Source organism: Sebastes umbrosus, chromosome 3 (assembly GCF_015220745.1).
Source record: "Sebastes umbrosus isolate fSebUmb1 chromosome 3, fSebUmb1.pri, whole genome shotgun sequence".
Taxonomy (NCBI): Eukaryota; Metazoa; Chordata; class Actinopteri; order Perciformes; family Sebastidae; genus Sebastes; species Sebastes umbrosus.
This window is the reverse complement of record NC_051271.1, coordinates 25,244,822-25,262,215: the sequence shown is the minus strand read 5'-3', so window position 1 is coordinate 25,262,215 and position 17,394 is coordinate 25,244,822. Positions and strand designations below refer to the sequence as shown.

At 40.3% G+C, this 17,394-nt stretch overlaps 2 protein-coding genes across 2 annotated transcripts in view; one reads left to right on the top strand and one right to left on the bottom strand.

Annotated features, from left to right (window-relative positions):
• Positions 1 to 1,567, bottom strand: part of cxxc4 (CXXC finger 4) — a 34,098-nt gene extending 32,531 nt beyond the window's left edge. Inside the window, exon 1 of the mRNA XM_037760902.1 lies at positions 643 to 1,567. The gene's annotated coding sequence lies outside the window, so the exon portion shown is untranslated. The remainder of the gene's footprint in view (positions 1 to 642) is intronic.
• tet2 (tet methylcytosine dioxygenase 2) overlaps positions 1 to 17,394 on the top strand; it is a 191,137-nt gene that overhangs the window by 129,350 nt on the left and 44,393 nt on the right. Inside the window, exon 4 of the mRNA XM_037760876.1 lies at positions 3,603 to 3,675. The gene's annotated coding sequence lies outside the window, so the exon portion shown is untranslated. The remainder of the gene's footprint in view (positions 1 to 3,602; positions 3,676 to 17,394) is intronic.

Here is a 17,394-nt window from a genome sequence, read left to right as displayed (position 1 = left end):
TTTTAAACTATTCTTATTATTTCCACACAAATGTGTCCTTTATAATTCCACATCTGTATAGGGTTCAATGTCGACGACGTGGCATCCAAAAAACAAGCCCACAGCAGTAAACAAAACCCTCCTCGGCTTAATGATCATCCCTCCTCAGGGTCATTATTACTTAATCAATTCACCCCTGGAGCGAAATACGCAGCCCAAAGGCAATCAAGTCACGGACATTGATTTTCAGCCTGTAAACAAAGTTTAGAGAGACAGAAATGTTCAATACTTGCTGGAGAGAGACACACAGAGAGGAGGGAGAGGGAGAGAGAGAGAAAGGTGGAGAGATTGAAGAAAGAAAAGTACAAAAAGCCACGTCCGATGACGAACCATTGCTGCACCGCGATGCCATTAAATCCCCCCATGGTGCTGCTCTGTGGTTACACATTCAGATCAAAGGTCACGCGCAGATAATCCGCGAGGTGCAATAGTGCAAATAAAAAAAAAAATGAATCTGACATTGCCTGGGCTCACTTTGCAGCCACGCAAGACGCAAATCGGGACAGCAAAAACGCATGCAAGTGGACGGCAGAAATATGGACACAGACACAGAGAGAGAGAGAGAGAGGAGAGGAGAGGAGAGGAGAGGAGAGCATCACCTACCAGGTTCCTGTTGAGAAGAAGAGCTCCCAAGATGCTACCAGCCTGCGACCGTGTAACGGCACATTACTGCTGTAGCGATGATACGCGGGGGGATAATAATAATAATAATAATAACGCAAGAAGATGCGAGAAAAGACGCGCAGACAGACACGCAGCCAGCAGCTGAGCGAGGCGAGTGTGCGTCTCCGTGTGCGTCTCCGTGTGCGTTCAGAGCGCTCAAAACAAAAGGAGCATTTTTATCGACTTTTTCTTGTCAACGTTTAAAAAAAAAAGGTTGGAAAGTGCATAAATAAGCCAAAAGGTGTCGTCGTGAAAGGGGGGGTTCCTCTTCCTCTTGGTGTATTGTGTGTGTGTGTGTCTGCTGCCTGCTTGCCTTGGTCTCTCTCTGCTCGGTCCGTGTCTCCTGTCGCTGTGTGTGGCTGATTGGTGCTGAGGTGAGGAAGCAGGGATGTGGACACCTACTGATCATTGGCTGGAAATTACTATAGAAACACTCGGGAGGTGGGAGGGATGGATAGGCTCAGGGCAACCTGCAGGGAGAGACAAATATATCTATATCTGCAACCTTGTAGTGGTTTCTTTTTTTTCTTTTTTTTTTTTTCTTTAACCAAATATTTTTATTTCTTTCATGACTAGGCGTTTAGAGAGAGAGATGAGGAGGAGGAGGAGGAGGAGGAGGAGGGGGGTTGTCATTTGTCAGATGCGTCTTTTAATAAGGATTGGGGAAACTTGTCAAATTAATTTGAATGGAGCTGAGCTGTGATTAAGATAAAATGCCTCCACAGGGTTGTCCCCCCTCCTCTCTCCGTCCAGCGACAGCCATAATTACTAAGACCTCCGGGATTCATCACCATTATAAATCCCGCCTGCTGGCCACCCATGCCTACAGCTCCCACAAGGCTGACAACACAGCCACGCATGGCACATTTATTCCACGAGCCCCCCATCATGTGTGTGTGTGTGTGTGTGAGAGAGACACACTGTGCGTTCATTCATGTTGAAGCCTATAAGCTTTGAGTTGAAATGAAATTATGACTCCAAGCAGCGTCCCCGGATTATTTTCCCCTCACATCAGCATTTATCTAGTTTAGAGAGAAAAAAAAGTTAACATGGGACCATCACCTCTGTAACTCATACTGAGGCTAATTATTAATTCATCAACCTTACAAAACAGCTTTTAGTAGCCATATGTTACCTTTTACAGAGAAATATGCAGTTAGGCTGCACTATTACTTTATATACTTTAACCACACAAAAGTGTAAAGTAGAATAACAAGAGAATGAAGAAAAAAAAGGTGTACGATAAGGTCAGGTACACTTAGCCTTTTTGGTACCTTAAGGACTTGCACGTTGTATCTAATGGATTTATTAATGGTTAATAAATCATTTTGTAATGCTTTAGATCCGTTATAAGAAGAAGAACACATTTTGTGTTGCCAGGTTGTGAAAGCTCCAACTTTCTGGGATTAATTCTTTCTATTTGGTAATAATGCGGCTATAAATCTCACTTTCTCATTAGAAATCAAGTCTGCAGTTGTAAATGTTATTAGGTCATTGATAAAGGGTCTGAATCCATCATGCCTGCAGTTTTAAAGTGTTGATACGTTAAATGGATTTTGGTCCAGATTGCAGGTCCTGCAGCTGAAAATACGCGGTTGGATGGTCAAAAAGGTTTTTAACAACTCAAAAGTTGTTCTTATTAATGGCTCATAACTGATCTATTAAGATTTAGTGACTGATTTATTACAGTAACTATTAATAAAGCCAGTGGTTACATCTGAAAATCCTTTTTAAACTGTGTCTTATTAGAAAGTGGTTTCACCTTTTCCATTAATTGTCAATCGTATCATTATCATTCAAACTGCAACTATAACAATGATTTTTATCATCAATTAATTTGCAGGTTATTTTCTCGATTAATCGTCAAGGGAGTAAGAAAATAGGGGGAAAAAAGTCCATGGAATGGAACTGGACTAATCAACAAATCGCTTAAAGCTGGGGGAATATTGGAGAAACCAGCACGATTAAGATATATTCTGAAATCATTCAACCAAAAAACCTAGCCCAGTGTTGCCAACTCTTCTCCAATGAAAGTAGCTAGCAGCACTAGCTCCAAAAAAGTTGCTAAATCTAGAGAGAAAGTCGCCAAATCGGCAACACTGACAGCCCGTTGCTTCATGGGCCTCCCTGCAAAGCCACTCCCCCCAAATTATCATTATGAACGTAAACAACAAACATGACTATTGTTAGTACTCACAGCTGTCAAGCTACAGTAGCAACTTGTGGAAGACACCGATGACATGCAATGAGTGCACTGGCCGAATGAAATGATTGGACGGGCTTATTACAATCCTGCGACAGCCACAGATACCGGATTTCTTTCATTTATTTTTTTTGTCAGAGCATTTGATTTATTGATTGCTGTCGGAATGTAATGAGAATTTCAACAAATATAACAAAAAAAGTTTCTAAAATACATTACCCACCCTAGCTTTAATAATTTTATACAACATATCAGTTAAAATGACATTATGTCACGGAGGAATAAACAATCCCTGCATTGCTTCTACTTTCAGACAGGTTTAGGAGTAAACAAACTGACAGCTACACTGACACATTTCTAAGTCATACAGCCCCTCCAGGTGAGCTGTGTGACACAGGCCTATAGGCTGCTAAAGGCTGCACTTTGGTGAAGGTATTGAGAGCTGGCAATAGATGGGACAGAGAAGAAGCAAAGACTTAACCACGCTAAATGTTTTACAATCATTTGTAAATATCTGTTTAGACCTGACTTAGTTTAGAAGTGACATTTGGTTCATTAACAGATGATGCACAAATGATGAATTTACATACATCATTGACTCTTAGGATGATGAACTCGTTACAGGGTTCAAGTCTTGTTTTTGGTGACCTGATTCAAAAGAGTTTGGGCCTAAAACTTCCTCTTCTTCATTCAACAGCTGTCAAACCATCGCTCTCTCAATGGCTGTCAATCATCGTGGGCGTGATGACACACCAACCTGGTCGACAGAAGTAAGTGTGAAAGAAGTATATGGTGATTGGCTAGTTGGGTTTAGATGTAGAGTCGTAAAGACTAAACAGTCTCGTCTGCCAACACACCTCTGAGCTGTAATTTCTCACATCTTGGGTGTGAAGACTTTATATCTTTCTTCATCTTCGTCTGTCTTTAATCAAGAAATAAAACACTAAATGTGCTCTACACCACTTACTTTAATCAAGGTGAAGTCATGAGTCAGAGTAAGTAAGCACCAGTTAACACACTTGCTGACTCGGGGGCTTTGCAAACATGTTCAAACTGCTCATGTGACTTGAAGGCGGCTGTGGCTCAGAGGGTAGAGCAGGTCGTCCACCAATCGAAAGGTCGGTGGTTCATCCTCCGGTCACATGTCGAAGTGTCCTTGAGCAAGATACTTAACCCCAAATTGAGTATTTAGATGAGATGATTGGCAAAGTTGGCACCTTGCATGGCAGCCTCTGCCATCAGTGTATGAATGTGTGTGTGAATGGGTGAATGCTGACATGTAGTGTAAAGCGCTTTGAGTGGTCGGACGACTAGAAAAGCACTATATAAATGCAAGTCCATTTACCATTTGAAAACAGAGATACAAAGCATCTCGTTTAATTTCTTTACAGATCGATTGTTATGAATCCATTTGGGTCTTTATAACAGTGTTGTTTAGTGGCGTAACATGCATTCAGGATCTATTCAGTAAAAATGAGAATTGGCAAAAGGTAAATTCTAACGTTATCTTTGTGTTCAAAAGTAATTTTGTAAAATGTAGTTTTTGCCGTGAAACTTGAATAAATCCAGTTGTTAGAAGGAGATGATTTCACAGCAATATAAAATAGAGAATAGAGATGGAATAATGGCCTGTTTACCTTCCTAACATTAAGCAGCTTATAATACATCATTAGAACTGCTAATGCTCAATCATTTTATTTCCTAATCATTTGTGTGTTTATGCAAATAACCACTATAGATGACTATAACAAAGTAAAAGGATAACATTTAAATTTATAAACAACAAAACCGATCTGTATTGCCGATATGGCTCATCGACGATCAGCAATCTGTATATGCGGCAAGAAAACGTGATCGGGGCATCTCTAAAAGTTATATTTTCTCCCTTTAATATCTTCTGCTGATCCGATCTGTGACCCCAAACAATGATATGATCCGAACCGTGAGTTTTGTGATCCGTTGCACCCGTTCGTATTGTCATTAGTCCTTCTGTACAGAGACTTAATCGTAACAATATCAAAATATTTCGTAATCAGAGTACTTGTATGCATAAAAACAAACTTAATGTTTCGATAGTCAACTGTGGATGAAAATTTCTCCTGTATGTAGCGTGGCCTGTCTTGCTTTCATGCCCACTAGTTGTTAGCTTGGCCTTTTTCCACCTTTCCTGCTGATAAACTCTTACTTTGGAAGGTGCGTCTTATATTGTCTTTGCTCCTTAAACCGATTTTCAAAAAATGATAATCTTTCATTCTATGTTTCGTTTTCTTCTGTCTTGTCTTGATCATTTTGTAGTTCCCCGTTCACACTACGATAAAAGGCACATATGTCCTTTTGACATCACAAAAGCACATTTGGCAAACAGAGAGGAATTTAGGAATAAATTTGTCTTGACTTTGCCCCAAAATAATGATGAATCAGAACTTTTGTTCTTAGACACGATTGACAGTTACATTACAAAAAAGGGAACCATCCTTGAAGCGTTATTTTCATCAGTATCAGATTCTGTGCATCTGTATGTGTGTGTGTGTGTGTGTGTGTGTGTGTGTGTGTGTGCGTGTGGAAGCTCCTCTGTCTGAAAATCATTTTATCTTCCGGGCGATAATAGCCCCCAGGGGAAATCTGCCTAGGTGGTCCTAACCTCCGTCTGCAGAGCAACGGCAGTATGTGGGTCTCTAGCAGTGGGAGGCATGAACCCTCGTGGCAGGCCTTTGTTCCTGCCTGCGTGCTCCGGCGTCGCTCCCCGTGCGTCTACTCCTCCCCCCGTTTCCCTGGGCTTTCAACTGAACTCGGAGGAGTAATTAATAACCACGACCCCAGATTTAAACGTAGCCCGCATTTAGTCGATGGAAATAGAATCACAGAGGAGTGAAGTCATAAGACATGGGTGTTTGAGGGGTGATGGTGTGAATCCATTGATTCATCTGTCTCAATTTGATCCGAGCACTGAGCTCACATCTGTCAGGAGAGAGACAGTGAAGATACCAGGAGCGGTGATACACCCAGTCTACTTTTCTCTTCTTGTGAAACATTTATAAAAATCCTGCAATTTAACAGCTAATGTGACAAAAAAATATATATAATATTAGGTGAAAAATATATGCTTGAAATGGTGGGGTTAGCTGGCTTCCCCAGATCTCCACCTGTTCTGTTTTTTTCTCTCTAATGCATGCTGTATATTTCCCTGTTGGAAAATGTTTCGAGGCCCCAGACACTTGCAGGTTGTATAGATTTCTGTATGCAAGCAAAGAAAACAGAGTCACAGTTGTTTCTCAGTGGAATTATGAAAAAAAAAAAAAAAAAAAAACTGACCAGGAAAAGGGAGGAGCTCGACTGTGTCTCCTGGAGGTGTTTCTGATGGGCTCACACAGGCTGTTATGGTAAACAGCATTCCTCTGAGGCCTTTAAAGCATGAAGAGAAAGACACAGACAGAGAGAGAGAGAAAGAGAGAGAGAGAGAGAGAGAGAGAGAGGGAGACTTGGGAAAATAAACAGTATGAGATTATGGGTTTGGCAGTGATGCGCCACAGTGCAGCAGCAACCTTGGCAGTATTTATTTAGAAACCTGCCTCATTTCCTCCTGCAGGCTGTAATGTATGGTGCCCTCACCTCGCACACATTAGCCTTTTGCTGTGATTTGATGTGTATCAGCCGGTTTTACGCTGCTTTCCTCGGATACAGCCGAGCGATCCCTCCTCCCTTTTCCCATCGCCTGCTAATTGGAGTGTATAGAGCACCCTTAATTATCCAGTTAGTAGCTTTGCTGAAAGAAAGCCGACTCCTGGCACACAGTCTGGTACAGATGACAGCACCTACACACAATCGCTTCCACTGAGAAGCTCAAGTAACATGGATAGAAAGCGTCTGCATGTAGGCTGCATGATGAAAGTTCATATTCTGTAGATCTGCTTTTCAAACTTTCTTCAGGTAGAAGGACTGACACTGGAGATTTCTGGTATTATTATTTCAGGTTCTTTCTGTTTTTTATTTTTGCCCATTGTGCTAACAGATGCACCAACAAATGCAAGATTTACATTCCCTCTTCGGATCCATCCATCACTCTATAAGAGTGTGTTACGTTAATTGTCTTCTTAGGTGTGTTTTCCTCAAGCTTGGGATCTCCAACATCCAGCAGAATGGGAAATAACAAATCAATTACACTTACATTTATTTGACTGTGTTTAGCTCATTGAAATTCAAGCATTCAAAATCTTAACATTATTATTAATGATAGAATAAAGAAAGTATTACAAGCAAAATCTACTTAAAATATCAAAAGTAAACATGCTCATTATGCAGACAAATTGTCCCTGTGAGTGTTATATTAATATATATGATATTATTGAATTGTTAATACTAATGTATCAGCATTAATGCCATGTCAGCAGAATGGGAAGAACATGAAAAACTGCTGTAGTCACATTATTTAAAGAGCCTAAATTGCTTCGCTACTTTCATTAACAAGTGAAACCAGGTACGAAAAAACAAAGTACAGGCGTTTTTCAAATCAGCTGAATCGATTTTTATAAATATTAAAATTGAATTTTATATACAGTAGAAGCAACTGGCCATCAGTTTGTTGACACTTCATATAGTTCTTTACAAAGTGGGAGGTGATCATCGCTGCCAGATATTCCCAACGTCTCTGACTCAGAATTACAAGTCGGAAGCTAATGTGAACGGTTTTTACAACTCGGCAGCTCATAATTACCGACTGAACAATATGACAAATGTGCCATAAGTAGCATTTTACTCTAGTAGCTGGTCAAGGTGGAGCTAATTTTATCTACTTGATACAATAGTAATAAATTCGACTTATATAGCGCTTTTCAGGGACTCAAAGACGCAGATACACTGTTGGGTAGTTTAATCTACAATATAACATCATAGTTAAGTTCATCATATGTTTTGCATAAAATCTGCAAACTAACAACAAAGTATAAAGTAGCAGAAAATGGAAATAAAGTATGGAAAGTACCTCAAAATTGTACTTAAGTACAGTACTTACTGTGTTTGCAGTGCCCAATAAATAATCATTTTAACAGCATGACGAAGTATACTGTTTCGTTTTAGAGTTGTGAAGACCAGATGTTTAGTTGTTTCACACGTCTGTCCTGATTGGCTGCTTCACAGACAGGATGTAAGAACAGTAGGGTTGCAGGTGACAAAGGTCATCAGCTGGAATTAAAAGCCACCATACGGCCCACAATCAATATTTGCTCTAAGCTGTCACAGGGCTGTCCTGCTTCATGAATGTAAACACTCAGACAATAATGATCCTTCTTCGATGTCAGAAGGTATTAAACTGACCAGAGACAATAAACAGGAATGTGCTGTTGTGGAAGAGTTAGGTGGAAATCAATGTTAAACAGTGTTGAATGTTCTCTTGTTGTGGCTGTAATCCAACTCAAACCAACAGATTAGGGCCACTGAACACGATAGAAGACTTTATTGGAGGTTTCCTATTCTTTTCTGGCGTGTGAACCCTTTCTTAGGTCCCCAAATTCTCACATTTTTATCATGTGAATTTGAGTATGGTTGGTTCTGTTTTCATAAGGAAACAGCAAATTGAATTTAGAGAAATTATGATATATTTCAAACCAAGTCATTTACCACAAACTCATCAAGAGACCAACACTGGGTCGAGACCCCAAGGTTGAGAATAGGGCTGTATATAGGCGTTTCAGAAAGAGTTACGTTTCAGTATATTGTGATTTATTGCGAGTTATTGCGATTTTTTAAATCGAATTTTATGAAAACTTTCATATTATAAAGAATACACCATATGCATAAAATCTGAGTGAAAAAAAGTTAACTTTTTCTCTATTTGCACTTATAACGTAACATCCAACATCAAAACACAACACAAATGAACAACCGTCTGCCACAAATCTTTGCGTGTAAAATATTAATTAGACGTTTTGAGAATCGAAACAGTATCACAAAACATAATATCGCGATATTCAAGTGTATCAATATTTTCTCACACCCCTAGTTGAGAAACTCTTCAGCTGTTGCCCCAATTTTTCAAGGAAATTCAGCATTGTTTCTTTTATACACGGAGGCAGCTAGCCACCTCAAAACAAACATGTTCAACAAACAAAACCCCAAATTTATCAAACACAGACAAGTGATTCAACTTCAAGTGTCCCTCTTCACGAACTTGGAATGGGGGACACTTTTGTTTTTATGCTAATATGTGCAAACACAGTTGCCATGCTCATCTGTCAGTGAGGGTGAGCAAACAGCTTCGGCAAACACAAACATCTTGGAAGCACCCGGTTAAGTCCGTAAGTCACATTCAGGATATGACTCAGTTTTAAGTGGTTCACACCACATTGTGCTTGCACTCAGACTTGTCGGACTTAGGTGTTTACATGTGGACATGACGCCATTGGAAGCTGCAGCAGCGTTATTACTTTTATACAACAGCTGGTAATGAAGCTGTTGAAATTTTGTTGTTGATTTTGTTTTGTTGGTCTGTTTAGAGTTAAATTCATATTCATATTAATGCCCTATTTACACCTGGTATTGACATGTGATGTGTATCTGGATTGGTTATCTAGATAATGACATCTGATCGCAAGCCTTTGCATTTACACCTGTTATTAATAAGCTTTCTCGTTATCTCGATTCAGTCCACATCATGAGAGCATATTAGGAATTGATATGCAAATTGAGTAAGCAGAGACTTATCAACAAGCACGTCCCAGCTGCATGGGCTCTACTTTTCCCTTACTGAGCTCAGGGTCGTCCGTAGTTCTTTGTCCATGGATGTATTTCTTGGATGCATTTCTTGAATACGTGCTTGCTTGAGATGCAACAAGAGGCAGAGCTGGGCGACCTTTCAACTTGTTAGGCAGGTTGTGTCCAAATTGTACAGATTGCTTTTTCACTGGGTGATGCCGGGCACACACCACACAAGAATCAAGACGATTTTGACCCCGATTCCCCCCCCTCCCGACAATCATCAGCAATCCCAGAGTCGGGTCTCTTGTTAGTGTGTGCTGTGCTGTTTTGGCTAAATCGTTGCTCACCACACACTACAGGAACATAACTTTCACATTTATCATAACTAGGGCTGTCAAAGTTAACGCGATAATAACACGTTAACGCAAATTTGTTTTAACGCCACTAATTTCTTTAACGCATTAATGCAATCAATCATTCGGAGGTTGTAGCGAGCTCCGTTTTAAAGCTAGAGTGAAGAGATATATATCATAAGAAGAAGATATATCATATGAAACTAGAAAACCTAAGGAATCCATTGGTACCAACCATGTCATACTACGTTTATCGCTAAGGAGGTTAAATAACGCTCCACACTTACACTACATTTTGGTGAGGAAAAACTGGCATGGCCATATTTAAAGGGGTCCCTTGACCTCTGACCTCTAGATATGTGATGAAAATGTGTTTTATGTTTAACCATGAGTCTCCCCTTTACAGACTAGCCCACTTTATGATAATCACATGCAGTTTGGGTCAAGTCATAGTCAAGTCAGCACACTGACACTCTGACAGCTGTTGTTGTCTGTTGGGCTGCAGTTTGCCATGTTATGATTTTAACATGTTTTATGCTAAATGCAGTACCTGTGAGGGTTTCTGGACAATATTTGACATTGTTTTGTGTTGTTAATTGATATCCAATAATAAATATTTACATACATTTACATAAAGAAAGCATATTTGCTCACTCCCATGTTGATAAGAGTATTAAATACTTGACAAATCACCCTTCAAGGTACATTTTGAACAGATAAAAAATGTGTGATTAGTTTGCGATTAATCATGGACAATCATGCAATTAATCGTGATTAAATATTTTAATCGACTGACTGCCCTAATCATAACGTCATGTCGTTATGTGAGGGGTCTCTCACATTTTCAACATCTGTTAAGTTCTGAAAAATCTTATAGCGTGGGCCAGCCTTAAGATTGCATCCGATTGCACTCTGATTACATTATGTTCTATGTTCATTCACACCTTACATTAAGATGCATTTTCCCTATTTACAACATTCTCCAACATGCGGTCCTCGATCAGGGCTAACTGATGTCCAAGTATACATTAAGTGTCCGAATGAACTACATGGTTTTGATGCACAACATCTTACAGTGGATAGAAGTTCGAAGCGCTGCACGAGCTGCAACAACCAGTAATGTTTTGGATATAGAGACTGAGAAACAGGCAGGCAGAGAGACATGACACACACACACACACACACACACACAATCACCCATTTATCGCTGCGATCATATCATCAATGTTAGGTGAAATGAATACTACTTGTTATACTTCTTTCATAGAACTGTCAACCAGAACTAGCCTCTATTTATCTGCACATTGACTCAACCTCAAAGCCGCAGCCTTGGCTTTGACAAAGTCCACAATGACAGATGCTGAATCTGTCTCCTGCACAATAGCTGTGCAAAAACCAATGTAGTAGAGCAAAAGAGTTCCCAACAACTATGACAGTGAATGAACTCTGCATCGCAGTAACAAGAAGCATGAAAGTACTTGTGACACAGTGTGCAGAAGTCAGTGTCTTTGATTGTTATTTAAAAGGGTCTGTGTACAAACTGCTCTCTGTATGAGCTTTATTGTGACAGCAAGTAAATGGTTCCTGCCGGGTAACATGACACTGCATGCACTTTCTTTGTGATGTAAGACGCAGGATAACTGAGAACTGTTCTCCCCAGACCTATACAACTCATCTTAAGTATCAAACCGACCCGTCTTCACTCCTAAACTGCCCAAATTTTGCATAATTTCTTGACTTTTGAGACATAAGTGTTTGACATTTTGATATTAATACATTCAGAAATGTGAAGGACTGACTAATGGGTCTCAGTTTGTGTCAGTTTCCTCAGCATACACCAGAAGCAGCATACAGATTTTGTTTCCTCGTAGTTGCTTCATGTTCAGTTGTCCCTAAAGAATACCAGTCTGCTACTTTTTTTTCATACTGAGTATGTACAATATACTGTACATTGTTTGCTTTTTGTATTGTGTTTGCTTACTGTGTGGCTCCCAGTGAATGCAAACAGCTTCAAACTGCAGTAAAAACAATATATGTAGCCGTGGTCAGGACATTGTCAGCGTGTATTTACGTGGCATTTCCAAGATTTTCTGCTGCAAATAAAAACAGGTAATGATTATAGTAAGAATAATTACTCTTGGGAAGTGAAGTTGGAGCAGCACGGTGGTGCAGTGGTTAGCAATGTTGCCTCACAGCAAGAGGGTTCTGGGTTCGAACCTGCTGGTCGGCTGGGGCGCTTCTGTGTGGAGTTTGCAAGTTCTCCCCATGTAAGCGAGGGTTTTCTCCGGCTTCTCTGGCTTCCTCCTACAGTCCAGCGTGTGAGCGTGGTTGTCTGTCTCTATGACCTGTGATTGCCTGGCGAGCCGTCCACGGTTTACCCCGCCTCTCACTAACCTCGTCTGACCCACCAGATGTAGACTGTGGGTATAAGCTGCGTATCGCACGCTGCATCCTGCTCCCCTTCCACCATCTGTGCTATCTATTTTACAAGGGTACCGCTGCCCTACACGATTGTGATTAGTTTAAAAAATACAAACAAGCCACAGCGTATTTTCCACTAACACCATATTGATAATGTGTGGAGCCAGACCTTTCTTTAGCACTGTGGAGATAGGGCTGGCTATGTGAGATGAGCTGGGATCGGCTCCAGCCCCCCTCGAGACCCTGAATAGTATATGTGGTTACAGAAAATGGATGAAGTAAAGTTGGTTTTCCATTGATGACGTGTTGCTTACGTCTTTTATTTGGCCACTTGGGGGCTGCGGAAACAAGTTGTGAACACAACATTGACATATCATCACCTTTTAAGTTGATATGGTGAATTTGTTACAAAGCAGATACTTCTTTACACATCCAGCAGTTACAGACCAACAGTTTCTGGCTGCATGGCAAATGTAAGTCCAATATTCACTCTGTTTTAGCTCTGTTTTTGGTCTCTACCAAGTTACCAACTAGGGATGCACTTTTTCAGTCCCGATACCCGATGTCTCACTGTGTGGTGGAAGTGACTGAGATCATTCTCTTATGTGTAAGGCAACATCAGGCCTGACTTTGCTTTCTTAACTTTGTAAAATAAAATGTGACCATTAAATACATATATAAAAATGTATTTAATTGTTATTTATTATTAAAATAATAAATCGTACACCAGCAACTTAGTAAAAAAAAATCAAAGTTAACAGGAATTACAATTCAGGTGTAAACCTTTTTAATGCAGCAACAAACTGGTCAAAACTTAAACAGGAATTAAAATTACAGTTTATAATGTACATGGTATATAAACATAAAATTGAATTGCATAGATCGGCCACATTGTCACTGATACCTGATCCAGCAATTTGAGTCGGTATCGGCCCGATATCCGATCCAGTATAGGTATCGGTGCATCTCTATTGCCAACTCCTGTGGAATATCTGTCTTTTTAGCGGCTAATTATGTTCATTATATTCACCTGCTATAGTCGCATAATGTGTCTGTCTGCCGTTTAGTGCAGAGCAGGTAGTGCACAGTGAGCTTTTAGAGCTTAGAGCTGAAAACAGCTGCCTGCCGCGGTCTAAAGACACTAGAGCGGTGAGAGTGAATCAATGAGCTGAAACTCGTTATAAATCCGTAAAGCAGAGGGGAGATGCAGATTCAGTTGATCATTCTCTGTACAGTAGGTTCATCACTACAAGTAAGCACTTTCACATTATCATTTAATACATTGTCATTGTAGCAACTTTAAAGGTGCTATTGATAATACTGATAACGTTCAGCCACTAGATGTTGCATTCTCCCTCCCCCGTTCCATTGCATTCACTTCACAACAAGTCGTTGCCAGGCACTTACCGTCAGTCTCAGACATTTATCTGTTTTTTCCTCACTAACTGTCGACCCAGAGATACCACGTCGTACCAATGTCGTTTTACTATTTGCTCACAAGCCTTGTTAGAAGTGGGAATCAAACATCAGATATCTTCCACAGAGATAAACAAATCATTCATTTTGGACCCGCCAACATTTTTTAAATAATTAATTCACAATCAATATCTTATTTCAGGAAAAGCGATATTTGTATTCAGCACCTTTCTAAAAACTATTGTATTATTATTTTTTCTAACAATTCGTCTACATAAAAATGTCATCAATAACACCTTTAAATTCTTCTTTTCTTCATCATTATGTTTTTTCAAGGACTAAAAGTTGCTGGCTGTGTCATTCAGTATTTCACTGGTGAGATTGTTGCCATGAGCACATCAAAAAGATGAGTGCCAATGGCAAAAGTCCTCTACATTATATACAACATGGTGTCTTTATGCCTTATGTTGCTACCCTTTCACACTTACAACCTGGAAAATATGCAGGCTGACCCACCGTTGCGAAGCAGACCATGGTGAGATGAAACTGTAAAATATCCCTGGTCAAGCTCAGAGTTGAAATCCAGGTCAGACTCTGCTGCACTTGGTCTAAAAGTTCAGTGCGCAGTCTGAGTTCGGTGTCACCAGCTGTTCAACATGTCATCACCTTTTCTGAAGGCATTATAATGTGACAGTGCTTTGGACATTTCCATGAATTGTGTTTGTTGTGAAAAGGCTCCTACGCTAGCCGGACGGACCTGGAATAACCTGCTCAAAATATTCCCCTCCATGTCACGCATGTGAAAGGTGTATTCATGTGTTTCCTAGAGCCCTGATGGATAAAAACACGGACCAGGTGCACTTTTACACTCGGTGTCAGTCATTCTGTGAGGCAGGAAAGCATAGGAGGGAGGCATCTATAAAACAAACATGGTAGCAGCAGTGGAAGGGCAGAAGTGGCAGGATGGGAACTGCTGCCAGACACATTACAAGGAGCTCTAATGAGGGAGCCCACGCTCTCATCCCCCTCACCTCACCTCCCCCACCCGCCCGCCACCACAGAGGAACGCGAGGCGGGAATTAATTGTGAGGGCGATGATGGCGAGCGAGCTGAGGAGCAGGTCATTACTGCACGCCTCCTCCTGGAGCGCCGCGGGCAGAGCGTGGAACGCCACGCTACTTGCACAATTCCCATGATCCCACAGGAGGGAGGGGGGGACAGATAGCAGGAGGGGGAATGAAGGGGACACAGAGAGAGAGAGAGAGAGGGGAATAGGAAAAGATAGTGGAAGAGGAAACAGGCAGCTTCCTCTTTGTTAGAAGCAAAAAAATAAAATAAAATGTATTGATTATTATTTCACTACATCTGATTTTCATTATTGCCATTTTCTATATTACCCTCTACCACTGTAATCACTAACGATAAACAAGTCAACATATACGAAGAATGACATTTTATTTGTCCCTTTAGGTCCTTCTTCTTCTTTCACATTTTGATTATTAATCAATCATCGACTGCAAACATGATCATTACAGGATTTAATTTGCAGTGTGACATTGCAAGGTGGACGGTGTGAAAAAAAAAAACCCTACTGGAAAATTGCTCAATAATCATCTGCAAAGAGCAATGGCAAAAAATAATATGACACCAACTGAAAAAAACAGCTTCATACCAAGGTAATGATCAGATTTTGGGGTGCTTCACTCTTCTAATCTGCACACGGTGTACTAACTGACTCTTTGTCATTTCTCTTTGTGTGGTTTGTCGCCCTTATGAAACCTGTGACATCAGACTGAATGCATTGGACACATTGCCCTCTAGTGGACATTTAGTGTAGGTAATGTACATCACAGCCACAGCTCCACATTTAAGATGAATATTAAATGATTTATAGTGTCCTCTGCGGTCAGGAAGAGTTATATATATATATTTTATCTGCACATATAAATATGTGAATTTAGGTAAAAGCCATTATTTATCATGGATTTCTCTCATTAAATTCATCTTGATCACAAAAGAGGAGGTGTAAGTAAAGTGCAGATGAGCTAAAAGGGTTTTTTAGCTCTAGTGTTTTGTACTTTTACTGGAATACTTCCAACCTACACACCTGGTGTCGTTAGCTGCTGCAAATTAAATTGTCTCCTTAGACATGGAAAATTCATTATGACTCAGTAATTAAATACAAAAACAGAAATACAAGCAAACACTAACTGACTTTTCCCTGCATATACCCGCCTCCCCTTCCCCTTCCCGCTAACCGGGGACCTTTTTTTGCGTTATCTTAAGTTATAACGAGAGAGCAGGGACACACCTCTTTGATGATGTATTTAACGACCCCATCAGCGCTTTTCCTTTTTCACTACTTTCATGACTAGAAACCCTAATGAGACCAGTGCTGTTGCCTTGGGGATGGCCAAGCCCATTGCATTAGCACATGAAATCATTTAGGCCATGTCTCCCGGAATAAAAATATCATTATGCTGACGCTCTCCGTAAAAGTGAGCTGAAACCCCACTGCTGCCAAGTGTTTTTCTTTTTGTCAAGATGAAGTATTCCAAGACACGCTGAGACTGGACTTAACTAAACTGCTCTCTGGCTCGCTTTGCTGTTGCATATAAGACGGCGTAGAGACTTATGTGAAGCAGAATTGAACTGAAAGTCAAAGATCTCACAGTTATCTTCAGGTACATGAACATAAGCTATAGAAACAGGCTGGTTCAATGTCTCCCTGTAGAGAGAAGGCTTTGAAGATGTCCATGTCATGTTGTATTGCTCATTATATGATGATTTAAGTGGACATTTTGGAGTTGTGTTTTAAAGGGATAGTTTGGGTGTTTTGAAGTGGGGTTGTATGAGCTACTCACGGTCTGAAATTAACCTTTTTCCTCAGTGCCCAGACTGTAGAATTTTGGAATATATCATGTAACCTTATATTATATAAGTAGTATAAATTCATATTTAATTTGGGATTTAGAATTGCTTTTTAAAAATAATATTTCTTAATAAAAGGAAAACCTGTCTGCCATAGTTGCAGGTGACCTGACATTTTTACCTGCCACAGCCAACATATACCCTGTATTTGGCAGGTGGCAGGTGCTAATTTCATTCCCTGGAGGTAGTTATCCATAGTATGTGTATTACTTACAGTAGATGATGGTCGTCACGCCCCCAGCATCGAGAAACAGATAGGAGCACTGGAGCAAAGCAATACAGTGCTGTGGACGGGGACGGCAGAAGAACTTATTTTAGCCACCTAAAAGAAAGGCTCACCTAAAAAAAATCGACATCTGTTTAAGTGTATGCTATATTTATAATATTTATGATGGAGAATTGAACTAAAAGTGAAACATATCTATACTGTTTTTGTCAACGAAGCCTGGTGGCTTTGAAGAGAGCATAGATACGTTTCCCTGTCGAGAAGGAAAGGGCTGTCTGACGGCAAAATAAAGCTGTGAAAATATTCAAAATATAGCTTACACTTAAACAGATATTGATTTTTTTAGGTGAGCCTTTGTTTTAGGTGGCTGAAAAAAACGTTTTTCTGCCGTTCACAGCAGTACATTGCTTTGCACCGGTGTCGGTGGTGCACCGACCGTCATCTACTGTAAG